The sequence below is a fragment of the Bos indicus genome, chromosome 27 (assembly GCF_029378745.1).
Source record: "Bos indicus isolate NIAB-ARS_2022 breed Sahiwal x Tharparkar chromosome 27, NIAB-ARS_B.indTharparkar_mat_pri_1.0, whole genome shotgun sequence".
NCBI lineage: Eukaryota > Metazoa > Chordata > Mammalia > Artiodactyla > Bovidae > Bos > Bos indicus.
This window is the reverse complement of record NC_091786.1, coordinates 11,135,697-11,155,187: the sequence shown is the minus strand read 5'-3', so window position 1 is coordinate 11,155,187 and position 19,491 is coordinate 11,135,697. Positions and strand designations below refer to the sequence as shown.

Sequence of the window (19,491 nt, the reverse complement as noted above, 5' to 3'; positions counted from 1 at the left end):
CGTGTGAGATGAGTGCAATTGTGAGATAGTATGAGCATTCTTTGGCATTGCCTTTCTTTGGGATTCGAATGAAAACTGACCTTTTCCAGTCCTGTGGCCACTGCTGAGTTTTCCAAATTTGCTGGCATATTGAGTGCAGCACTTTCACAGCATCATTTTTCAGGATTTCAAAGAGCTCAACTGGAATTCCACCACCTCCACTAGCTTTGTTCGTAGTGATTCTTTCTAAGGCCCACTTGACTTCACATTCCGTGATGTCTGGCTCTAGGTCAGTGATCACACCATTGTGATTATCTGGGTCGTGAAGATATTTTTTGTATAGTTCTTCTGTGTATTCTTGCCACCTCTTCTTAATATCTTCTGCTTCTGTTAGGTCCATACCATTTCTGTCCTTTATCAAGCCTATCTTTGCATGAAATGTTCCCCTGGTATCTCTAATTTTCTTGAAGAGAACTGTAGTCTTTCTCATTCTGTTGGTTTCCTTTATTTCTTTGCACTGATTGCTGAGGAAGGCTTTCTTATCTCTTCTTGCTATTCTTTGGAACTCTGCATTCAGATGCTTATATCTTTCCTTTTCTCCTTTGCTTTTCACTTCTTCTTTTCACAGCTATTTGTAAGGCCTCCTCAGACAGCCATTTTACTTTTTGCATTTCTTTTCCCTGGGGATGGTCTTGATCCCTGTCTCCTGTACAATGTCACGAACCTCATTCCATCGTTCATCAGGCACTCTATCTATCAGTCTAGGCCCTTAAATCTATTTCTCACTTCCACTGTATAATCATAAGGGATTTGATTTAGGTCATACCTGAATGGTCTAGTGGTTTTCCCTACTTTCTTCAATTTAAGTCTGAATTTGGTGATAAGGAGTTCATGATCTGAGCCACAGTCAGCTCCTGGTCTTGTTTTTGTTGACTATAGAGCTTCTCCATCTTTGGCTGCAAAGAATATAATCAATCTGGTTTCGGTGTTGACCATCTGGTGATGTCCATGTGTAGAGTCTTCTCTTGTGTTGTTGGAAGAGGGTGTTTGCTATGACCAGTGCATTTTCTTGGCAAAACTCTATTAGTCTTTGCCCTGCTTCATTCCATATTCCAAGGCCAAATTTGCCTGTTACTCCAGGTGTTTCTTGACTTCCTACTTTTGCATTCCAGTCCCCTATAATGAAAAGGACATCTTTTTTGGGTGTTAGTTCTAAAAGGTCTTGTAGGTCTTCATAGAACCGTTCAACTTCAGCTTCTTCCGCCTTACTGGTTGGGGCATAGACTTGGATTACTGTGATATTGAATGGTTTGCCTTGGAAACGAACAGAGATCATTCTGTCGTTTTTGAGATTGCATCCAAGTACTGCATTTTGGGCTCTTTTGTTGACCATGATGGCCACTCCATTTCTTCTAAGGGATTCCTGCCCACAGTAGTAGATATAATGGTCATCTGAGTTAAATTCACCCATTCCAGTCCATTTGAGTTCGCTCGTTCCTAGAATGTTGACATTCACTCTTGCCATCTCTTATTTGACCACTTCCAATTTGCCTTGATTCATGGACCTGACATTCCAGGTTCCTATACAATATTGCTCTTTACAGCATCAGACCTTGCTTCTATCACCAGTCACATCCACAGCTGGGTATTCTTTTTGCTTTGGCTCCATCCCTTCATTCTTTCTGGAGTTATTTCTCCACTGATCTCCAGTAGCATATTGGGCACCTACTGACCTGGGGAGTTCCTCTTTCAGTATCCTATCATTTTGCCTTTTCATACTGTTCATGGGGTTCTCAAGGCAAGAATACTGAAGTGGTTTGCCATTCCCTTCTCCAGTGGACCACATTCTGTCAGATTTCTCCACCATCACCCGCCCATCTTAGGTTGCCCCATGGGCATGGCTTAATTTTATTGAGTTAGACAAGGCTGTGGTCCTAGTGTGATTAGATTGACTAGTTTTCTGTGAGTATTGTTTCAGTGTGTCTGGCCTCTGATGCCTTCTTGCAACACCTACCTTCTCCATAGTTTTGCATTAACAAACTGCTTTAAGAATGGGCAGCTTAAAAGGAACCCGGAACCCATATATGACTTATTTTTCATTGCTTAAATTCAGTGCTAGTAATATTTCTTATTTTTACTTTCAAAATTGGATTAGGTGTTAAAACATAAATATGAGCTTATTAGCATCTTAAATATGAATTATAATGTCAAATATATCACACCCATCATCAAACTTGTTGCACAAGGGAAATGGTGCATATTAATAGTGATGTGTTAGAAGTTAGAATTAATTTAAAAGAATAACCAAAGAGAATCTTATCTGTACCTAAAAATATATGGAATATATACATAGTTGTTTAGAATCTGCCTGCAATGCAGGTTTGATCCCTGGGTCGGGAAGATCTTCTGGAAGAGGAAGTAGCAATGTATTCCAGTATTCTTGCCTGGAGAATCCCATGGACGGAGGAGCCTGACAGGCTACAGTCCATGGGGTCACAAAGAGTCAGACATGACTGAGGGCCTAACACTTTCATACCTTTATACATAGTTGAGTAAAGACATGAAACCACTTATTACTTTTTTGAAAGTTAATCAACAAAACTTCACTGAAATAGCCATAATCTTATTCACAAAATTTTTATTACTAAAACAGTTGTTCATTTAGAAATTTTTCACTACTTATCAGAACTTGTTTAAAACATATCAACATGGCTTATGAATAATTTGAATGAACCAGTTGTGCTGGATCATAATTAGTTAACAAACGTATCTAAAGTAGATTTTTGTTCTTATCACATGATGCTTCTTTCTCTCTCTGAGGGCATTAGAAGCAGATGGTCAAGAAGTCTTCTTAGTGAGCCAGTTTTCTACAGGATAACGTGGATTTACATATTTGAAAAATCAACACCTAAAATTTCATTAAATGGATACGAATGCCACATATTCATCACACGTAACTCTTCCTTTTTAGATACAGCGAGACTACAGCTGCACCCCAGTGAGCAACGCGTGCGCGTGCGGCCAGCCAGTGGCTCTGCTCCCAGCTGCAGCTCCTGGGGGAAGTTGGGGAAGAGCCCTGCCCCTCCTCAGTACCTCTGGTCCCCCAACCACAACCACAGCTGCATCCCAAACAATGGCTCCACGAGGCCACAGACATGACGTGCAAATTTGGGGAAAATGTCTGCTTCCCTCTCCTCCACCATCAGAAACTGAATGGTGCCTTTGTTTTGAGTGTATTTTAGCACGGTTCTTTTCTTTAGTGATAGAAGCACACAATAGGTCAGAGGAGGATATAAAAACTCAAGATGTCGAGCTCTCACACTCATAGGCCGAATGACATTTTTCTCTTTCCATAAGTCCCAGTATTTTCTGGAAGATTTGAGAAGATCTGAGATTCTAATGAAGGAATCACTAAACACTATGTTTTAAAATTTTGAAAAGGTACCTGGGTACTTCTTAATTTTCAAATCATAATTTTCAAAAGAGTTCACACAGTCTATCCAAGGATTGTGAACTGGGAAATAAATGATATAATATGAATATTTCGGTCTTGAATATAGGTAAAAGAGAAATTATAATAAAGTTAGAAAGGGAATATCTCTTTCAGAATATCGGGAGTAGTCTCAGAACAAGTTTTATGAAGGGAAAAATAGAAAAGTCAAACAAAAGACACAATAATGCAGTAGTGGTTGGGAGAAACTAGGGATTGTAGACAAAGGAAGTCACCTGCTGTATCAGTAAACAAAGGATGCTGTGGTCATCAAGCCATCAGTCATGGTAGCCACCCCAGACTATGCACCTCGAGGGGATTCAGGATGGAAAAAAAATAAACAGGATCCTGGCCATGGATAGTTAAGGGGCGTAGCAAAGAATGATTTCAATGAGTCCAGATTCTTGCATCTTCCTAGATGTACAAAAGTGCTAAACTCATTACCTTGAGATGTCTGTTTTTTCTTTAATTAATAGTAGTATTTTAATTTTCCAACTGCCTGGTCTTTCTTGCAAAATCTCCTGTATATCCTGCCTCCTCCATTACCTCTTGAGAACAGTTTTTCAGGGCTATTTGAGAGGCTGTCTCCTGGACTGAAGTCCTCAGGATGTCTGCCAAATAAAATATAATTCTCAACTCTTAGGTTGTGCAATTTTCCAGTTGACAATATTGCAAGGGCAAAAATAATCATATGCACAAAAAATTTAAAACAAAAAATAGGACAAACCCTATGGAAGATTTGATTTTTTTAACTTAAAACATTTAATAGATCTAAAAGATATATTTTATAATCATCCAACACATTGTTACTATTATTGGAATAATATTAATAGTTTATCTTATAATAAACAAATGTTTACTGAAAGCTATTATATTCATACAATATTCTACTTGACTATCTGCCTACAGTGGTATAGAAGACATAGTTCAGTTCCCTAGGTGTTTCCTATCTTGGGAATGGTAATTAAAAGCAAAATATGTATATATTTATCTTCAATAAGAAGAATTTTTGGAGGGTGTTTAAAAATTGTCTTCGCTGACTTTAAGGGGAAGCAAAACCTCAGTTATAAAATTCTTCATAATTACTACTAGGACTACATCATTCTTCTCTCACAAATAATACATTTTATTCAACTGTGTCAATCCCTGAGTTTATTTTTATTTTTTTTTACAACCACTCCTAAAATCTTTAATCCTCCCCTGCCCTATTTAAAACCTTGATAAAATAATACTTTTAAGTAACTGCATCTCTGGCTATAGTATGCTGTCTATCAACAGCAAAGCCAAAATATGTAAGTGCCTTTGGATTCAACAATATAAAATCCAGAATGCATGCTCTCTGTGGCATCTTTATGCATCTTCTTTCAAAACTAACCCAATATATGAGTTGAATTTCTTTACAAGTATCTTGTGTTAAAAATATCATATTTGCTTTTATTTTTGTTCCAGTCTTATCTTCCAGTAAGTTTCAAATGATAGACAATTCCAAAAAAAAAAAAAAAAAGTAATACTTGCTTTTATTTTATTTCAGTCCTATCTTTCAGTAAGTTACAAAGGATAGACAATTCCAACAGAAACTAAATAATGATGCCCATGTTTTTACCCATTAATCCTATCACAGATCCAATACAGTCTGGACTTTGGGCAACCGGAAGTATAATGAAATGAAGATGTTATATGATCATTCCAGAGATATCAGGGAATGAAACACAGCACAAGACACATGCTAATGATCAAGAGAGGAGATCCAGTTGCCTGTTTAGGAGCATGTGAAATTTGTCAGCAACCATGTATCACAGAGGGACTTCCCTGGTGGCTCAGATGGTAAAGAATCTGCCTCCAATGGAGGAAACCAGAATTCATTCCCTGGGTCAGGAAGATCACCTTGAGAAAGAAATGGCAATCCGCTCCAGTATACCTGCCTGGAGAACTCTATGGACAGAGGCACCAGCTGGGCTACAGTCCATGGTGTTGCAAAGAGTCGGACACGACTAAGCAACTAACACTTTCACATTCACGTGCACCATAGACGGCATTCGATAAATTCTCAGATGATGAGTACCATCAATTGGTGGGACAGCCAATCAGCCGGATGGCCTTTAAAATGCCAGTGTAAGTACCTGTAGTTCTCCACCAGCACAGGAGGTGAGGGTGGTTCCGGTGGTAGTTCTTTCCAGAGGTCCCAACCTGCCTGCCAGGGCAGGAGACATAAGACACGCGGGTCTGATTCCTGAGTCAACAAGATCCCCTGGAGGAGGGCATGGCAACCCACTGCAGTATTCTTGCCTGGAGAATCCTACAGACAGAGGAGCCTGGTGGGCTACAGTTCACGGGGTCATGAAGAGTCGGACACAAGTGAAGCGACTGAACACAGTCAAAGGAAAGGAAAGACTGCTTGGACCAGCCTCTGATGCTTTTGTTTCCTCGCAGCCCTGGACAATAGCTTGAGGGAGGCGGGGACAGTCTGAAAGCATTTCAAGTGATCACGCTCTTGATCAGTCTCTCTTTTGGACTCTATCAGGAGTGACTTTACAGATAGAGATAAATCAGAGTACATCAGGGAGCCCTTGTTCACCAGGCCTGCTGCGTGCTCCCAGGGTGTCATGCTGCGGAGCACTCGCTCCAGCTCAGACCGCCTCCATCTGATAGAGACGTCTGTCTGTCCTGACAGCTGAGAGCCCCGCGCGGTCCCTCAGTCCCTGGAGGGGGCTGCTCCAGGAGCTCCAGGACCGAGTTCTCTGAACTCTCTGAAGTGCCGAGCCTTGCTTTTGCTTAAAAATGACTGTCTCTGTACTTTAAAAGATCTAAGTGGCTTAGTCTCTCATCTTTTAGCAATTCAAACCACTCCTCTTTACCTTTATGCACAAAACTTCCCTCGCAGCCCTGTTCCTTCTGTCTTTTTACCCTGCTGTTTTCTTTTGTGCCAGAATCTGCCCACTGAAATAAAGCTCAAGTCAAACCCAGGCAGTCACAGGCAGGACTGTAAATCCAAGGTGATCTTCCAGTACAGTACAAATGACCCTCTCAAAATCTGGACTAGACTACTTTGGTCAATGAATACTTACATAGTAGCTTAGGTGGTGATATCAGAAAGTACCCACAAAACTATCTTTGTCTAATTCCTTAATTATCAAATATTGACAAATATACCAAAAGACTGGTGGCAAAATATAAAACACCCAGTGAAATAGCTATAAGTTCTTTTTTTTAATCTAAGTGAACCTAACTGTATCGCATGATACACCTAAACTTTTTTATTTTTTATTGAAGAGTAGTTGATTTACAAGGCTATAAAGCAAAATGATTCAGTTATATATATAAATCTTTTTTGTTGCTGCTTTAGTGAATTAGAAACAGTTGTGATCATATTACTTTATTGAGGAAGCTTTTATGTAAATCACTTGCATGTTATTGCTATTTTTAAATTTTTACTTCTCTAGAAACTACAACTGATAATAAAACCAAAAACTAATGTCATCTTTTGTAGTCATTTCTAACTATAATATTTTTATTGTTGTAATGATTACATTAAAATAGATTTTGACCACATTAAAATTAAATTTCTAAGGATGTTCGTGTTCCTCTTTAGAAAGAAAAATTAGCATATGAGTGTTTAGTGCTTTAAGGAGGACCATAAAATTTTAGGTTTAAAATCTTATTTTGAAACACTCCTAACTGTTCCATCTTTCTTAGTTCACAGAGTGAGAATGAGGGGACCCAGAGGAAGTTAGTGACTTGTCCACAGTCACACTGGATTCCAGTGTACACAGACTTCAATCCTAGTCTATTGGCCTGTGTTTTTTCTCTGTTTTAAATCTTTCATCCACAAAAGAGGTTTATAGTTTCTAACTTTAAAGCTACACTATCATACCTTTCAAACATCTAATTAGTACTCAGTAAATGCCGTTTAGTTTGCAGAAAAGCAAAATCAAAGAGACTTCTTACTCCAGATACAGGTTTATAAACACTGATCTAATCATTGGAACCAGGACTCCTGGGTTTTCTCTGATCTTTCCTATACTGATTTGCCAGCAGTTTAGCTTTCTTTCACATGTGCTTTTCCAGAATAGTCTTTTATTAGAATTTCTGACCACAGATTTATAGTCACTGATTATATGTTTTATTGTTAGCTTTTCAATATCCACATAAAATAGAACCATTAACAGACAAAACATGCACATACATAAACCAAATTATTGGTGAAAGCAATGAACGAGGTCTGTCTCTGCCCGACTCCCGTATTTTTTGCAGTATCATGCCAGCCAATTCATAGATAATACCTTGGAGATAGCTCTTCAATCAATAAAACTTTTGCTCCAATCCACCACCAAGACTTATTTTGCCTTGTGAGATAGTAAGTCACTAATGACAAAACAGAACTAGTGTCTATTTTGTCTCATGGGGGCGCCCTGGTGGTCTACTGGTTAAGAATCCACCTTCCATGGCTGTGGACACAGGGGCAATCCCTGATCAGGGAACTAAGATCCCATGCACCGTGGAGCAACTAAGCCCACATGCTGCTACAAGGATCTCACCTATAGTAGAGAGCGTCTTTTCTTAAAATAAATAAATAAAAATTAAAAAATAAGAAAAGAAAAAGAAAGATGACATTAAATAGAAAATAAAAAGGGATCTACCCTGACTTCCTGATGACCAGAAATAGTAGAGTATGAAGATGGAAGTAGATGGACATACAAATAAGATAAAAACATTTCAATGACCTGTATATCAGTATTTCTTAGTGAGTGGAGCCTTGATTCTATTTGAGAACAGTATATAATGGTGTGCATGTGTCCCAGCGCTAAAATAATCTTGATTTTAGACTTTTGCTAATTTTACTGAAATTTAAAAGCTATTTCTTCACGTGTAGAGAATTCATAATATAATCTTTATAAGTAATTTGGCTTTCTTTTTTTAATTTTTCATGCAATTAATTCTTTGCTTCTTGAAAAATAAACTTAAAACTTTCGCAAGTAAAATTGCAAAAAAAGACCTCAAATTTTATTTCTGCACAAAAAATAGATGTCTGTGAGATTTCACAGTTCTTTTCTTAAAGAGAGCTAAAGTGTTTAAACATTAGACTTAGTCTTCACAAAATATATCCCATATATTCTGTATTTGGTATTTATAAGAGACTGCAGCCATGAAATTAAAAGATACTTGCTCCTTGTAACAAAAGCTATGACAAACCTAGACAGTGTATTAAAAAGCAGAGGCATCACTTTGGTGACAAAGGTCCACATAGTAAAAGCTATGGTTTTTCCAGTAGTCATATATGGATGTGAGAGTTGGACCATAAAGAAGGCTCAGTGCCAAAGAACTCATGCTTTCAAACTGTGGTGCTGGAGAAGACTCTTTGAGAGTTCCCTGGACTGCAAGGAGATCAAACTAGTCAATCCTAAATGAAATTAGTCCTGAATATTCATTAGAAGGACTGATGCTGAAGTTGAAGCTCTAACACTCTGGCCCCCTATTGCAAAGAACTGACTCATTGGAAAAGATATTGATGCTGGGAAAGAGTCAAGGCAAAAGGAAAAGGAGGAGACAGAGAATGAGATGGTTAGACAGCATCACCAACTCAACTGACATGAATTTGATCAAATTTCAAATAGAGGACAGAGGAGCCTGGCATGCTGCAGTCCATGGGGTCACAAAGAGTTGGACACGACTTAGCAGCTGAACAACAACACTGATATATGAATTAGAAAACCTGACTATAAAATCCATGTCATTAAAAAAAATACAAAAATGAAACTGCCATTGTTGATGTGGCTGAAGGGTCCACTTGAAGCTATGACTCATTATTGTCTTTGTCTTCAATTTGAGGAAATTATCTCTAGCGACTTCTTCTTCACTGTTCCCAGCTGTGTCAGTAAGAAAGAATTCTGAATATATTTTTCATATTTAAGGTTATCTAAGAATTTATGTTCATGATGGTTTGCAGTGTTTTAAGGTGTTTATAGAGTTTTCCAATCGATAAACAGACAAGGTTTTACTCATTGTCATTTTAGTCCACTTGAGGCTTAACTTTTCAAACGCTGGGAGATTTGAGCTGCCTCTAGTTTCTCCCTGCACAATGGCTCCCACCTTTGTTTCCAGCAGTACTGTAATGATGACCTCAGAGCTTAACTAAAATGGTTTTTCATTATTTACATAAATGTTTTCATTATTCACATAAATGACCCAAGCACTATTCAGGTCAGATTTATTCTTCTAACATTAGCCTGAGAATTTTGCTGTATTTAAAACACAAAACAAAATAAAAAACACACCAACAGCACCAAAAAAAAAAAACCCACAAGTTTCACCTGAATTTGAACCAAGTGCTCCAAGATGCTTTTGAGAAAACTATATATATATATATAAAATATTATCATACTTTTATTTCTTAGCAAAATTCTTAAGAAGTTTCCTGACATTAAGTGCCTTGAAAAAGTTTAGGATAGCAAGAAAATACTTTTAAGAATATTTGTCAGAATCTCTGATGACAGAGAAGCTCACGAAAAATCATGATTCAGAGCTATGGCTTCCTTTTTTTACCAAATAACCAAAATTGTATATGATATCAAGTCTGTAATGGTTTCCACTGCACAAAGAAGTCTGAAGTTTTTCTTTCAAATGACGTTTTCATCAGTAAAGTCACATTTCTCTATTTTAAAAAATCAGTGGTCCCTGAAATTTTCAAATAGGTTCCCCCCAAATTACACTCCATTGATCGTGCCAGGATGCACACAACTGATAGATGTTATTAGTTCTTTCATTTACTTATTTAAGAGAAATTGTGAGGCTTTCACTTCTCTTTGATATTTAAAATATTCAATGAAATGTCACTGATCTAGGATGAATGTTACAGTTTGAAGGAGGCTTTTCAAATAATTTTTCTTTATCTGTCTCACTCATGAAGTGCCAAGGAGCGGTATTTTTTCCATGGCACCAGGAAACCAAGGTACCTCAAATTGTCTGTGGGTTAAAAAAAAATAGGGACATAAGCAACTCTGCATGAAGCATAATGAAATGTTTTTTGTTTTAGAAAATCCACATATCAAAACAATAAGTTTTTAGTCATTTTAGATCAGGTCTTTCTTTTTTCTCATGAGAAAGTACATACTGCTCAATGGACTTTTTCAAGAAATTTTTAAACTTAAAGATAACTAAAGACTCACATAGTTTTATAATATTAATAGAGAGAAATCGTATGCACGTTTACCGAAGTTTCCCCAGTGCTAACATCTTGCAAAACTGTAGTGCAACTAACAATCTGGACATTGACATCAACACAGTCAAGATACAGAACATTTTCCTACCACACAGGTTTCTTTGCACTACCCCTCCTTCCTAAGCCCTGTCAACTAGTAAACTGCTCTCCATTTCTAAAATTTTGTCATTTCAAAAATGTCATATGATGGAATCAGCCAGTACATAACTTTTTGGAACCAGCCTTTTTCATCCAGTGCAATTTTTTTCATCCTGGAGCCTGAACCTAGGTGTTGTGTTTTTTAATAGCTCATCCCTCCTGAAGTGACTTAGCAGCACCTACTAAAGAACATCTTGGTCCTTCCTACTTTGGGGTTGTTTACAAATAAATCTGCTGCAAATATCTGTGTACAGATTTTTGTGTGAATGGTTTTCATTTCTCTGGGAGTTTTATGATGGATCCATGTCAGGGATCTCCTTCATCTTTGCTGAATTAATATTTCCTTTAATATCACTTGTTTTCCATGAAAAGAAAACAAAGCTTTTGTGTCCTAGCTCATCAGTCATGAAAATAATACCCCAGATTTATGACTGATGATTCTTAGTTTCAAATAAACACTGAATTCCCTGATTAACACAAAGGAAATACGTTGAAAGGTTTCAGAGCAGTTCCCAGAATCAGCCAGTAGAAGAAGAATGAGGTTCCCAAAAAGGACAGGAACAAGAAATGCTAGGACCTATGGAAGACCGTAGTAAAAATCGAACAGAAGAAATTGAACAGGGGCTCTGGAGACCGCTGGACAGAGTTTCCATCAATGACACTTTAAATTCTTACAAACTGGATTATTCTATTAACACTGACACAACTGCCGAAATGGATATCCCATTATCATTCAGTTCAGTTCAGTTTAGTCGCTCAGTCATGTCCGACTCTTTGCGACCCCATGAATCGCAGCACGCCAGGCCTCCCTGTCCATCACCAACTCCCAGAGTTCACTCAGACTCACGTCCATCGAGTCAGTGATGCCATCCAGCCATCTCATCCTCTGTCGTCCCCTTCTCCTCCTGCCCACAATCCCTCCCAGCATCAGAGTCTTTTCCAATGAGTCAACTCTTCGCATGAGGTGGCCAAAGTATTGGAGTTTCAGCTTTAGCATCAGTCCTTCCAATGAACACCCAGGATTGATCTCCTTTAGAATGGACTGGTTGGCTCTCCTTGCAATCCAAGGGACTCTCAAGAGTCTTCTCCAACACCACAGTTCAAAAGCATTAGACACAACTATATGTATATTCTAGATAGCTGGCAGTGTTCCCCCAAATCTGTGATCCCAGAGAAAATAGTGTACTGAATAGGTGTATTTTCTCATTAACAATTGAATTGATGGCTTTAAATTTAGGGCCACTTTACTGAAAAAGTATCAGCAGATTAAAGAAAAACACAATGAGCATATTGTATAAAACTATAACTTCCCTGTTATATGAAAACAAATTCATTCTATACTTTTATAAAAGAAAAAAAGTAAATAATAAGGGGGAAAGAGAATGTGTAGAAATTGGAGCTTTGATTTAGGGCTGGAAGGAATGTAAAAATGGAGTTGCCCAAATGTTAAATAGAATTTCCAGGTGACCCAGAAATTCTACAGCTAGTTACAAACCCAAGAAAATTAAAACATATATCCACACAGAAACTTGTGCATGAATGTTCATAGCAGCATTGTTCAAAAAGCCGAAAGACAGAAACAACCCAGATATTCACCAACTGATGTAAATCTGGCATTCCATACAATGGAGGATTATTCAGTAAATAATAGAATAAAGTATTGATTCCTGTTAGAACATGGATATTTCAAAAATCACTATGCTAAGTGAAAGAAGTCCATTAGAAATGACCAAAATAGCCCATGATCCAGAAATGTCTGGAACAGACAAATCTATAGAAAATTAGGTAATTAGTGTTTGCCTGCAACTGGGTAGGGATGGCAAGAGAGGGAATGAAATTAGATAATGGTGATGGCTGCACAGCTCTTTAAATCCATGAAAAGTCACAGAATTGTGCTCATTAAATGCGTGAATTTTGTAGTGTGTAAATTCCATATCTATAAAGGTGTTAAAACAAATGAAAGAAGTTCATTCTGTTTTCTGGCTTTTTGAGCACACTCTGCCATTTCCTCTTTATATACTACTACTGATATTTGTATATTTCATCTCATTTTTATTGACAATCGTATTAACCATAGAGATTGTAATAAGACATCAACAAGGCCATCATAACGTTTTGAAAGTTTCAAAAACTAATTCATCCGCTTGCCCTTTCGATTCCCTTTCCTCTTATTCTCCATGACCTTTTGCACTAATTATGAGTACTGCCTTTATACTTTAAAGACAATGATTAGTCTATTCTCATGATCTCCACTTTCAGACCTCCCAGTAATTTCTGGCCCTTTTCTGACCCTACCACAACCGCTGACACCCTTCTACTATCTCTAAATTGACAAGTTGCTCTCATTTCTCTTTATACCTCTGCATTATTTAAAATGTTAATCACTCTCTCCTTCATCAACTCCTGTGGCTTCTTAACACCCACTCCCTTGTCTTTTTCCCCTGCTCTCAGACTAATCACCCCCAAGCACATTTTCACTTTTTGCTCTTATTTATTAAGTTCAGGTGTTCCCAAAAGTTTGAGTCTTAGTGTTCCTTCCTTCTGCTGTCCAGTCTTTCCAGACGATCTCACAGTAGGTCTTCAACTCGCACTTACTGATATATTAACACACTCATAAGCGTGTATTGGCAGATCTCAGAGATAGTGCAGGTTCTAAGTCCTCTGCTATATAGAAAATATCACAATAAACCAAGGTGCTGAATTTCTTGGTTTCCAGTGCACTGAAGAGTTAAGTTTATACTATACTGTGGTCTACTAAGTGTGAAATAGTGTGTTTTTAAAAAGTACATTGCTGCTGTTTAGTCACTAAGTCGTGTCTGACTCTTTTGCACCTGCGTGGAATGTAGCCCATGAAGCTCCTCTATCTATGGGATTTCCCAGGCAAGAATACTGGAAAGGGTTGCTACTTTCTTCTCCAGGGATCTTCCCGATCGAGGGATCAAATCCTTGTCTCCTGCACTGGCAGGCGGGCACTTAACCACTGAGCCACCTGGGAAGCCCGAAAAAGAACATACATACTTTATTAAAAAACAAACAAACAAACAAAAAACCTTTCTGCTAAAAATTCTAACCATCATCTGAGCCTCCAGCAAGTCATAATCTTTTGTAATAGTAATACCAAAGATCACTGATCACAGATCCCCAAAACAAGGACAATAATTTTAAGAGTTTTAAATATTGTGAGACTTACCAAGGCATAACACAGAGACATGAAGTGAGCAAATGCCATTGGCAAAATAATCCAAATAGACTAGCTCAAAATACAGTACCTGCAGATCTTCAATTTGTGAAAAAAAAAAAAAAATCATTGTCTGTGAAGAGAGCATAAAATAAGACATGCTTCTCTATGCCTAATCTCTTTTGTATTAATATACAGATGTAGGCACAGCTTCTTTCATTGCTCTTTAAAGATACTGTGTTTCTTCTGTGCTAGTAGTACAGACCAAAATTACAAGGAACAGTAGAAACTGTAGCCACAATCACAAAACATCTGTTAGGTTCTGTTTTATAAGCAATCCATAGATTAAACGATCCAATTTTCATGGGGACACTCCATGAAATACAAACTTTGTCCATTTGATAGATTAAGACACTGAAGTTTAGAGAAATTAAGCAATTTATTCACAGATTTTCAGTGATCAGGTTGGGATTTATGTACAGTCATCGTCTCTAGGGGCTTTCCCGGTGACGCTAGTGGTAAAGAAGCAGACTGTCAATGTGGGAGACATAAAAGATGCCAGTTCAGTCCCTGGGTTGGGAAGATCCCCTGGAGGAGGGTACGATAGCCTGCTTCAGTATTCTTGCCTAGAGTCTCCTACACACAGAGGAGCCTGGCAGGCTACTGTCCACATGGTGCAGAATCAGACACTACTGAGCGACTTAGCACACGGCACATCGTCTCTAGAGCCACAGCTAAGAGGTATATTGGCCTCCAAACCTGTGTTTCAAATAGTTCAGTGAGCATATCAGTGTTCCTCAGGCACTTTTAAACTAACAGAGGAAATGTGTTTCTCTAAATTCCTTAATGGTACACAGTCATCATGACACGAACTTTGGGTTTTTATTCTAAATTCCTACCACAGCCTCAAGCCCCAAATCCAAATAATTCTTATAGATTCTACCTGCTACATGTGAATTCAGTCCCTTCACTGCTCTCCACATGTCACACCTGTTTCTTCTTTCAGAATCATCACCATCTCTCCCCTGGAAAACTGCAAATCTTCCTAAAGATTTCCTCCTTATCCCAATCTTTCTTAAGACTGTGGTCCATGTATAATTTTGCTGAAATCTTTGCCTAATGATGTGGTAACCCACAGGGTTAAGTCAAGTCTCCTTGCACTGCACGCATTTCTGTCTTAACACTCCACTTCTGTCCATTCTCTTTCATTCTATATTCTAATTATACTGAAGTACTTGCACTTTCCAGAAAGAATCATTTTCCTCAGCCTCATCTGTGTGTTTGCACTCCCCGGTCCTTCCACACTGCTTCAGGCCATCTCCTGTGGAAAGCTTTTTCTGACCACAGAGTGCTCTGATTAACCCCTCACCTCCCACTGTGCTCCTTTTTATCTGAGACTTCTTTCATCTTATAGAGGCAGCATGAGCTTTGAAGCCAGATACACTTGCCCTAGCAACCCATTTTCTATATTCAAGATCTTGAAGAATTAACTTCAACTAGTATTCTTGCCTGGAGAATCCCAGGGAAGGGAGAGCCTGGTGGGCTGCCGTCTCTGGGGTCGCACAGAGTCGGACACAACTGACGCGACTTAGCACGCATGCACGCACCTGACTTCCATCTTTCACATCTGTACAATGATTGCACTAATATCTACATCAAAATTTTATTGTGAAGATACAATTTAAATAAATAGTCCCGGACATAGAAGTACTCCAAAAATGCAGTCTTCTAACAAACTAGAGCTCATTTTACATCTCCCCTACTACTAGGACTGTAGCTTCTCACTACTCTTTTGAATTCTGCAGTCCACTGCATAATAGGTGCTTCATTATATTTTTCATGTACAAATGAAGTTTTGATACCAATGGCTTCGTGTTACAGATATTGATAAATACTATTCATATGCAAATATAAGTGTCTATTGTTTTACAAAATGTTAATATGTTCCTTCTATTATAATTACACATCTTTATTCTTAAAATATGCTTTTGAACTGTGGTGTTGGAGAAGACGCTTGAGAGTCCCTTGGACTGCAGAGAGATCCAACCAGTCCATCCTAAAGATCACTCCTGAATATTCATTGGAAGGACTGATGCTGAAGCTGAAGCTCCAAAACTTTGGCCACCTGATGCAAATAATTGACTCACTGGAAAAGACCCTGATGCTGGGAAAGATTGAAGACAGGTGGAGAAAGGGACAATAGAGGACGAGATGATTGGATGGCATCACCAACTTGATGGATATGAATTTGAGCAAGCTCCAGGAGTTGGTGATGGACAGGGAAGCCTAGATTGCTTCAGTCCATGGGATCCCAAGAGTCAGACATGACTGAGCAACTGAATTGAACTGAACTCATTCTTAAAATGCTAAAATATAAAATTTTTAGACATGACTTATACACACAAGCCAACCATAGCAAAGTTTTCTCTAAACTGCAAGAAAAACAAGCACAAATGCCAGTAGAATAACCAGGGAGACAGGAGGAAGGTGAAAAAGACCAGCAAGGTAGGAGAATTCTGAATCACAGGGAGTGTGTGGACAGGCTGCGGATGTCTGGATGTAATGGGCTGAAGAAGGACTCCAGGTTTCAGTCAAGATCAATGGGAGCTCTATTGCAGAGTTGAAGAGTTAGGTCTTGCAGAGTTCCAGGGGGTTAGTTAGTTAGTTCTTGGAGGGTCCGAGGCTGACATCAGCTGTCTTACTCCTCCATGGACAGTGTGCTGTAAAAGGAGGCTGGAAGCAGGAAGACGAGCCAAGATGCCACTGCCGTGGTTTCGGGAAGAAATACTGTAGGCATGAAACGTCCTTAATAACTGTGCATAGCTTTTACATCATCGTATTAGACTCAGTCAGCTGTTTTTTTTTTGTTTGTTTTCATAAAGCATTACAATTTCTATTCATCGCTTCATTTGTCAACCAATGTTTAAGAAATGCCTACTCTATGTCGGGCACTATTTCAGGCACAACAGACAGAGAAGCAAAAAAAAAAAACAGGCAAAAACAAGTCACCCTATGGAATTTCCATTCTAATGGGACTGGGGGTGGGGTGGGGAGACAAATAAAGAACCAAAAAGTGAGTGAAATAAATAGTATATTTGGAAGAGACATAGTCTAGTTAGAAGGGTAGACAGAGTCATGATGGGTGAAGGACTGGAACTGACAGGCTGAACAGAGTCCCCCCCGAGAAGGTCATCCTGCATCAGGATTTGAGTGGAGGGAAAAACCAAGTCAAGAAAATATCTTGGGGAAGAAATGCCAGATTAGACAAACGCAAAGAACAACTTCAAATGTTCTAGTCTGAGTCTCCATAGGTGATTTTTCAGGGTAATCATTTGAGTTCTTCCGATGGTGCTTCAAATTACCATGCTCTGGGGCTGAAACACTCAGAGCAATGAGACAGGAGGACCTGGGCACACAGCTCGAAATACATCCCACAGACGCTTAGTCTCCTCACTCAACTCTCAGCTTCCTTCCTCAACTCCATCTTGCCTTTCTCTCTATCACACTGACTTTAAGAAGAAGCTTTTAGTGGGACATCCCTGGCGGTTCAGTGGCAAAGTCTTTGCAGTCTCAATGCAGGGGGCCGGCTTAGATCTGTGGTTGGGGAGCTAGATCCCACCTGCCGCAACTGAGTTTGCATGCTGCAACTAAAGATCCTCCAGGCTGCAAGGAAGACTGAAGATCCTACGTGCTACAGCTAAGATCCAGTGTAGCCAATAAATGCATTCTTTATTAAAAGAAGCTACTAATACAATGTTAGTAGGGCAATCCTGAGTTACTTTTGACTCCTTCTGAGAACCTATTTACAAATAGCTTCCATCTTCAAAAACACTGGTTAAAAAAAAACAAAACAAAAACACCTTAGTGTGTGCTCCAAGTCTGCATCCTTAGAGATTACGGGAAAGGAACAGTTTGAGAGGTTAGTGGAATCACATCTTTGAAGTCAGGCAAAACCAAGAGAAAATAACCCCCAGAATGGAACACACCCCATAAACAAGTCCGTTCTCTTTGGCCATGTGTCCACTGTCAGTGTTTTCTGCTAGGTGTGGCGATCACTCTCTGAGGGGAGGGTTGCCTGTCACTGAGAACGTCGGCTTCTGCTGAGAACCAGAGCTGTCTAACCAAAATTTCCAGGCTTGCTCTTGCATGATTCCCAGACAAGGCAGATCTCTACAGATGCGGCTGTTTCTACATGTGCTGCCACCACGTTCCTGCAAGGTACGTCCCTGGGCACTGCTTTCCACATTACAAATTTACATGGCATAGCCGCTCTCTGCCAGCGATCGTCACTTAAATATCTGACTGTGCTGAGCCCACGATCTCTTCCGGTTTTGGTGTCTTGGTGTCACCACTGATCATATCAATCATCAGTGCCTTTAGATTACTTATTTGCATAGCAGCCTCTAGATAACTTACTGAGGAAGATCTTGTGATCATTAATTTTATGTGTCACCTTGACTGGGCTAAAAGATGCCCAGCGACTGGATAATACATTATGTCTGAGTATATCTGTGAGAATGTTTCTGGGAGAGATTAATTACCACTTGATTTAGGAGACTGAAGAAAGAAATCCACCCTCATTGATGCAGGTAAACATCGTGCAGTTCCCTGAGAGTTCCACCAAAACGAAAGGAGAAGGAGAAGGAGGCTGAATTCTCTCCCTTTGGTGGAACTGGGATGCCCACCTTCCTCTACCCTAGGACCATCGGGCTTATGGTTCTTGGGCCTTCAGACTCTGAACTTACAGCTGTGGCCCCAAGATTCTCAGGCCTCTGGATCAGAGCTAAATTTTTCCACTGGGTTTCCAGGTGTTCAATCATGAAAAAGGAGACCTTGGAACTTCTCAGACTCCATAACCATGTGAGCCAATTCCTACAATTCTCTTCATATATATATATATGTGTGTGTGTGTGTGTGTGTGTGTGTGTGTGTGTGTGTATAATATACATAAATACATATATATGTGTGCATGCTCAGTCATTTCAGCCATGTCTGGCTCTTTGCAACCCCATGGACTGCAGCCTGCCAAGCCCCTCTGTCCCTGGAATTTTCCAGGCAAGAATACTGAAATGGGTTTCCATTTCCTCCTCCAAGGGATCTTCCCAACTCAGGGATTGAACTCGCATCTCCTGCATTTCAGGCAGATTCTCAACCAATAAGCCACCGGGAAAGTCATATATATACGTTCAGTCCTGTTCAGTCCTCTTTCTAGTATATTATTAAAGGCATTTCAAAGTGATATTAGTGGCATCCTAATATTTCACAAAGTTCATAGAAGTATAATTTCAAATGTTACTTACAGGTCTCTGTGAACCTCAGGCCAAAACTGCTGGCTCAACCATGAAATAAATACATTGGCAGTCTCCAGACTGCATTTAGAATTCTACCTCCCTTTGAAAGCTAAGACTTCCTCTCTGAGCCAACCTCTTGGTGCCCGGGACTTGATTCCTAAGCAGTGATTTATCCTATGATAAATAAATCAGTCTTCAT

General features: G+C 39.1%; 1 protein-coding gene across 6 annotated transcripts in view; it reads right to left on the bottom strand.

Annotated features, from left to right (window-relative positions):
* Positions 1 to 19,491, bottom strand: part of TENM3 (teneurin transmembrane protein 3) — a 2,742,616-nt gene that overhangs the window by 2,661,234 nt on the left and 61,891 nt on the right. The window lies entirely within an intron of this gene.